General features: G+C 38.2%; 1 protein-coding gene across 1 annotated transcript in view; it reads right to left on the bottom strand.

Annotated features, from left to right (window-relative positions):
* Positions 1 to 356: 356 nt before the first annotated feature.
* The window catches only part of TRMT44 (tRNA methyltransferase 44 homolog), a 335,844-nt gene continuing 328,912 nt past the window's right edge, over positions 357 to 7,288 (bottom strand). Inside the window, exon 10 of the mRNA XM_069856400.1 lies at positions 357 to 377. The gene's annotated coding sequence lies outside the window, so the exon portion shown is untranslated. The remainder of the gene's footprint in view (positions 378 to 7,288) is intronic.

Raw genomic sequence — 7,288 nt, 5'->3', positions numbered from 1 at the left:
TTCTGGTTTTCATTTTACATTTTTTAATAAAGAAGACAGAGGGAGACTGAAAAGGAAAATCTTTTGAAGTATCTGAGTTCTGCTAACATTTTCATGATTGTTTGTGTTTGTTCACACCAAACTTGTAGGTCATTTGCCGTTGGGATATAAATACATGCATCCAAGTACAAATCTCAAACCATTGTCAAGTTTTACACAGGCCTTTGTTACTGAAATTTCATGGTATATTATTGCTATTACCTTTCTGGTAAAAGTTTAATATTACGATCGGCATTGTTGAAGGCCGAGGTTAAATGAAAGTTTAAACCAAAAATTTTGAAGTCCTAACAAAACAGCGTGAACTGAGAAGACAGATAAGTTTCTAAAAATGTGTTCCTCTCCTTCTTAATCAAATTCATTCTGTTTCAAACCATTTCATTTCTAGTTTACTGCAGATATGGATTCACTTCCAGTGTAGAACTATTAGAAGAAAATGTATTAGGTGACAGCTGAAAAACCAAGGGCTGAAGAGTGTGAAGCATAGAAAAGTTAGTAAAATACTTTTTTTCAGGTCTCTCTCTAGGCTGATGCAGAGGAGGAAAACTGCTGAAGGAAGAAGGAAGCCTTCACTTCCTTTTCTTGTAAATTAGTGATCAGAAATGACAATTTCTTTGGTCTGATTTATTGGTTTCCTCAGCACTTCAGTGGTAAAGCAAGTGTAAGCTGAGTTTGGAAACTCTTCAAACCATATTAATTAATTACCTAATGTTTATGGAAGATCCTTACCAAATAAAATCTTCAGAATTCACACATTCATGATTTAGCATTATGCATAATTTTCTTACAATCATAAAAAAATGGGAGTGAAACCACAATAGCAGTCATTGAATTAATTTATAACAGGCTTTCACTGGCTTGGTGAAGTCTAAAGATAGCTTTCTTAGAAACAAGCTTTCTAGCTTTCTTAGAAAAGATGTTTCTAACCTTCTTAGAAGTTATCCTTACACAGCAGTTTCTTAAAAATTTTATGTTTATGTAAATATTGCTCCTTATTGAGAGAAGAAAATGCTTTTTCAAGGAATAATTATTTTGAATGACAAAATTGTGTGAATGGTAAGATTGTGTGAAAGCCCCACAAAAAGGCACATTTTTAACATTTTGGTTACAATTACCATTTCCTATTGTTAGTGTTGTGCCTTGTTTAGATTTGAAGTTCTTAAATGTTTCTAAGTGTTCCTGTGATCCAGTCAACTTTACCATGACTTACACGGACCTCATTAAAGCCAAAGCTTCGTACTTAGTAAGCTAGATCATGCCTGTATATACTGACCTTTTCAAACATTTCAGACGCAGCTTTTTAACAAACACATCATAATGAAATGCCATAGATCTTATCCAGTCAACTTCTCTGAGACCACAATTTGCCAGGCATTTGCTCGGAAATGTCCAATGATATTTTGCAACAGCACATGACATGCCTGCAGCTGAGGTTTATCCAGCTCTGACTGCAGCACTCTCTACGCTGTGCCAAGAGCTGGCTTTGCATCATATCTAGTTTGGTTTTCCATTGACTCTTGGACAGGTCTCTGACAATGTTCAGTTAACTTCTTCGTACTTCAGTGGCTACCACATTAATAGACCTGCCTCATTTCTGAGCTCTAGTTTTATTCAGATCAATCTTTGCCTCTTTCCTTCTCTCAGCATCTCTTGTCTTTTGCTTCATTTGGCCAGAATAAAATATTAAGATACTGCATCACCATCATGCTCCAGATTACTTAAAATATATTCCGCTCTTTCCCTCTGCCTGGCCTATTATGGTGCAGGCTTAACTGTTTCATACTGTGCATAGCCCCTAAGCAAATCTGAAATTTAAATAACCTCAATAAAATTCATCTCTTGCTGTAGCATCTGTGTGTCTTATGAGACCTGTAATGAGGTATTCAGGGTCTCAGCTGCTGTGAGATTCCTTTTGCTGCCTGCAGCTCTCCTAGTCATCTGGGAAAGGACACTCTAAGAAATGCTAAGTGAAAAGGTGTGTCATTTTTTCACTTCTGTGCTCACTTCTCAGTGCCACAACTCAAAAGGCAGTTCCTGGCCCCAAGACATTACTTATTTTTTAATACAAACTATTAAAATGGCCAAATGTATGTTTTTCCTGGGTATCTTCTCTGCTTTCTGACTGTCTGGAATTTTTCTTTTACAAAAACAATGTCACATTGAATTAGAAAGGTCTACTTGAATGTAGTCTCCAACCTCACCCAGTTCTTCTTGGCTGCTTTTTAAAAAAATAATAATCTTTCTTTCTTACAGGAGATTTATTTTTTTATCACTCTACGGAGTGTGACTTTCTTTTATAGTTTTAATAAAACAATGTCACTATTGTTCTTTACACTCCAGAACTTTGGACTAGTTGATTTAACAGTGATTAATTGCTCTAAGTATTACCAAATATTGATCTTCATATAAAATTGCCAAATGCCTTATGATGTGAGCCAATGAAAAATTTATAATTTCAGAAATCTTATTAAAAAGCCCAAACTCAAATATAGATCTATGGATATTAATAGTAAAATTAATACACTATATATAGACCAGTTAGTTATTCACTGCTTGTTGAACGCTGTTAATATAATGAAGTTTTAATCCAACTAAATTTTCTATAAAATAATTGACAGCTATTGCAAAATGAAATAATATTCTTACTCTGATATAAGCCAGTTCCACCAGTGGTGTAAATGGAGAAAATTAATATTCATTGAGCATCTGACTCTTTCTTCTTAATTAGGCTTCGTTTAGAATTCACCTGGAAAATTCTTTGATAACTCTTTCTTCCTAACAAAGAAGCATGCCATGGAATTTTAATGGTTCCATTATGTTAACAAAACACAATGTGATTATAGTGATGATGGGATTTTGGCTGTACTGCTTGAAAAACATCTGGTTTAAAATAAATATGCAAATTTCTTCATATATGTGTTAATCTGTCAAGTCCAAAGGATGCCAGAGTTTAGTGAGACCAAACACTGAAGTGTAGTAATCAAACAGAAGTGGTTGGCAGCAATTTAAGTTTATATCATGTAGATCTATAAATTCACGTTTACCTTGAATGTTGTTGTTAAAGATATTATAGACCATCTGTTATACACGGGCAATGCATACAAGCACATCAGTAACGGAGACCTTGATGTTCATTCTGATGCTGTTTACACCAGATTAATCCTTGTGTAATGTAATTCGTGAAAGTCAGTGTAATGCATTTTAATCTTAGCTCACACAAACTGATTGGCTTCGATGGTATTGATTGTATTCATCAAAGCAATGAGTTTGAAATCAACCTTCACATTCCTAGCTCCTCTATTAGGAGGATCAGCATTTTCAGATGTCATTAGAGTCCCTCCCACCCTACAGACTTCCTGAAATATCAGTGATACTATTTTTATATGGCTTTAAATAAACCGCTCTTCCCCAAGCCTGTAGCATTGCATGGGGTTTCTCTGACCCATGTACAGGATCCAGAAGCTAGCTTTGTTGAACCCCATACAGTTGGTCTCAGCCCATCAATTCAGCCTGTCCAGATACCTCTGTAAAGCCTTCCTTCCCTCAAACGGATCAACACTCCACTCAACATTGTCTGTAAACTTACTGAGAGCACACTCAATCCGCTCATTCAGCTCATTAATAAAGATATTAAACAGAACCAGCCCCAGTTGCTCTGGGGAGCAACACTTGTAACTTCTTGTGGAAAATAGTAGTGGAGCTGCCAGAAAACCATAGCGTCTTTCTGAGCTTCCTCCCTGTAACTGTAGTGGCCCAGTTGAAAGTCCTTGGAAACAATGATCATTATTGCTGTGGATTGTTGTCAATTAGGTCTGCCTGGTAAACCTCTCCTACCTCCAGCAGAGCTGGTGCTGAAGTCCTGGTCCATCATGCTGACTATATGCTAGGAAAATAGCTGGTGATCAGCAAGTTGGTGACCTCTTGGTAATGGGTTTCCTGCAATACAACACAGTGGACAAGTGGCATTTGTATAATAAGGGCACTTTTTCAGTCATGAAGCAGGTGGACCACTCCCCACTTTTCTTGTCAAGAGTCTCACGTATTGTGAACCTGCAGGTGATATCCTTGTTTTTTGTAATTCCTAGAGATGATCAAGAACAAAAACTACACTGAGAGAGATTCTGGGGTAGAGAAAGGCACTACTTAATGGTTTGAGGTTATCACTAGGAACTGAAAACCATCTCAGATCCCAGATTTCCTTTTTGGTCACACATTTATTGACATTTTTAGTTCAATTGCCTCGAATTCTCTGTCTTCCTGAGATGCCTGTTTTTCAGTAGCTGTTGAATATCTAGTTTTTCTCCAGGCTATATTGTACAGAAAGATACTTTTAGGTGAGGTAGGGCTGCTTAAAAAAAACCCAAAACCATTACACAGCTAATTCAGGAAAGTTTCCTTGTGCGAGACCTGAATTATACTTCAAATAGATTTCTGAGGTCCCCAAAGAGAATAGAAAGAGGTCAGTCTCCTTTACACTGTCCATGCTAGCGTGCAAAGCATGTGGTTATATTACATCCTATGAAGAGTCATTAGATCTGTTCAGAAACCCCCATGAGTCAGTCAAAATATCTCCAGATGGAAAGTACAGCTCTGTCTAGCCTACAGCACCATGCTGTGATTTAAAACCATGATGAAGCCCCTTGTGAGAGGGAGCCTATACACTTAGTTTAACCTGTGTACTTAGTTTTCAGGATGTTTGCTGTCCCAATGAAATTAAGTATTCAAGGTCTGAGCTTGTCTTCTTTTTTATTTAATGGTTATCAGCTGGCTTCTTTAGGTATTTGACATGCTTTACATTATCAGGACTTAGTTCAAAAAAATTCTGAAGGCTTTCTGTAAAAAGAGTTTATTTAAAGGACTAAAATTTATTCTACTGACAAACACCTAAAGTTCAAAGATTAGCACAAGAATGCTTCAGAAGTGTAAATTGGCATAAACCCATTCATACTAATGTATACATTGTTTCTATGGTTGTTTACAATGGTTTTAGCAATTCTCCTCAGTGAGATTGAACTAGTACTTTCTTCAAAGGTGTTTTAGTGGGATTATCCCAGGAAAGAGAAACAGTTGATGAATTCTGTAGTAGTAACTTTAGTAACGATTTTAAATGTACATTTTTCTGGTAATAACCATGAATTGCTTGTCTTGAAATACAGGCAAATGTTCAGTATTAAGCACTTTCAGACATGGGAAAATGAGTACATTATGATTTATGTTTGCTTCATTCCTATCACCCTAAATAAGAAAAATGTTAGTTCTCAATTGCCAAATAGCTGTATCTGGTAGTTGTTAGATTATGATTAAAAATAACCACTGACAGCTAGCACCTCAGAGCAAAGCAGCTCTTCTTATTATACAACTGACAATTTAGACAAGATTTAATCAAACAATGAAAATATACAACGTTTCTCTAAGCTACTATGCAGGTCTTCTCAGTCTGATGTTTGTTTGTACAGATGGGCAACCAGACAAAAGAAATGTTTCAGCAGACCCCCCTCAGGTGCAAAGCTAACTTTAATGGGCATCTGTACTTCGGCTGGCAATAGCCTCAGAAAGGGCCCCTTTGCCTGTTTATTTTTGTTTGTTTTTTTGTTTTCCTTTGCTATTATTTTTTTTTTCTGTCAGGAGTGGGAATAATTTGTGCAAATGGAAAGGATGATAGAAATATTGTTTCTAGGGCCATACTTCTAAGCAGAATCTCTTTCCAAGCCACTCATGGAGTGTCTTCTGCAACCCCCACCAAGAGCAGCCTGCCAGCAAGAAAGAATAATTTCACCTCCTTACTCTCCTCCTTACCCTTTTGTATTTTGGCTGACACCTGCAATGTATTAATCAGTCAGAATCTGGCCTGCAACATAACGTACAAGAAAGCAACTTACATTCTATTGAGTGACTATAATGTCTCACTGTACTAAACATGCTCATTAAAAACAGGCAAACCCATTAAGTTAATATAAAGTAAAAACCATTCCAAATACTTAAAACTAGAATTACAGCCAAAGTTTCCTCAAAATTGGATATAATTAAGATATATTATGTATTTAGTACATATGAACACATGCAAATGCAAACACATTCACAGAAAAGGAAATGTATACAATGTTTGGAAGCACAGCCTGTGCTTCCCAGTTGCGGAGGACAAGGAACTGCTGCTATTGCAGGAAACATATTCTGTGATATTTCTGGACCTATGGGAGCCCTGACCTAAGAAATTAGTATTTTTACATGTTGGCTTCACTCTTCTCTATTCTTCTTTTTACTACAGAAAATAAAACCAAAACAAATCACAGAGTCGTAGAATCATAGAACAATTAGGATTGGAAGGGACCTTAGAGATCATCTAGTTCCAACCCCTCTGCTATGGGCAGGGACATCCCACTAGATCAGGTTACACAAGGCCCATCCAACCTGACCTTAAACACCTCCAGGGATGGGGCATTCACAACTGCCCTTGGCAACCTGTTCCAGTGTCTCACCACTCTCATAATGAAGAAATTCTTCCTAATGTCTTGTCTAAATCTGCCCTTCTCCAGTTTATACCCGTTCCTCCTCGTCCTATCACCACAAGCCTTTATGAATAGTCCCTCCCCAGGTTTCCTGTGGGCTTCTTTCAGGTGCTGGAAGGTCACCATAAGATCACCTCGGAACCTTCTCTTCTCCAGGCTGAACAACCCCAACTTTCTCAGCCTGTCCTCATAGGGAAGGTGCTCCAGCTATTGGATCACCTTTGTAGCCCTCCTCTGGACCCATTCCAAGAGCTCCATATTCTTCTTATGTTGAGGATTCCAGAACTGGACATGATACTCCAGATGGGGTCTCATGAGAGCAGAGTAGAGGGGGAGAATCACCTGCCTAGACCTACTGGCCACCTGTCTTTTGATGCAGCCCAGGATACAGTTGGTTTTCTGGGCTGTGAGTGCACACTGCTGGCTCATGTTGAGCTTGTCATCAACCAGCCACCCCCAACTCCTTCTCCACAGGGCTACTCTCAATCACATCATCCCTCATCGTGCAGTGAAATGGGGATTGCCCCAACTTAGGTGCAGGACCTTGCACTTGGCCCTATTGAACCTCATGAGGTTCTCACAGGCCCACTTCTCCAGCCTGTCCAGGTCCCTCTGCATGATATCCCATCCTTCCAGTGTGGCAACTGCAACACTGAGCTTGGTGCCATCTGCAAACTTGCTGAGGGTGCACTTGATCTCGCTGTCAGTATCATTAATGAAGATATTAAACAGCACTGGTCCCAGTA

The sequence above is a fragment of the Phaenicophaeus curvirostris genome, chromosome 4 (assembly GCF_032191515.1).
Source record: "Phaenicophaeus curvirostris isolate KB17595 chromosome 4, BPBGC_Pcur_1.0, whole genome shotgun sequence".
NCBI classification, from domain to species: domain Eukaryota; kingdom Metazoa; phylum Chordata; class Aves; order Cuculiformes; family Cuculidae; genus Phaenicophaeus; species Phaenicophaeus curvirostris.
The sequence above is the reverse complement of the archived record's forward strand: the minus strand, read 5'-3'. Positions and strand labels throughout refer to the sequence as shown.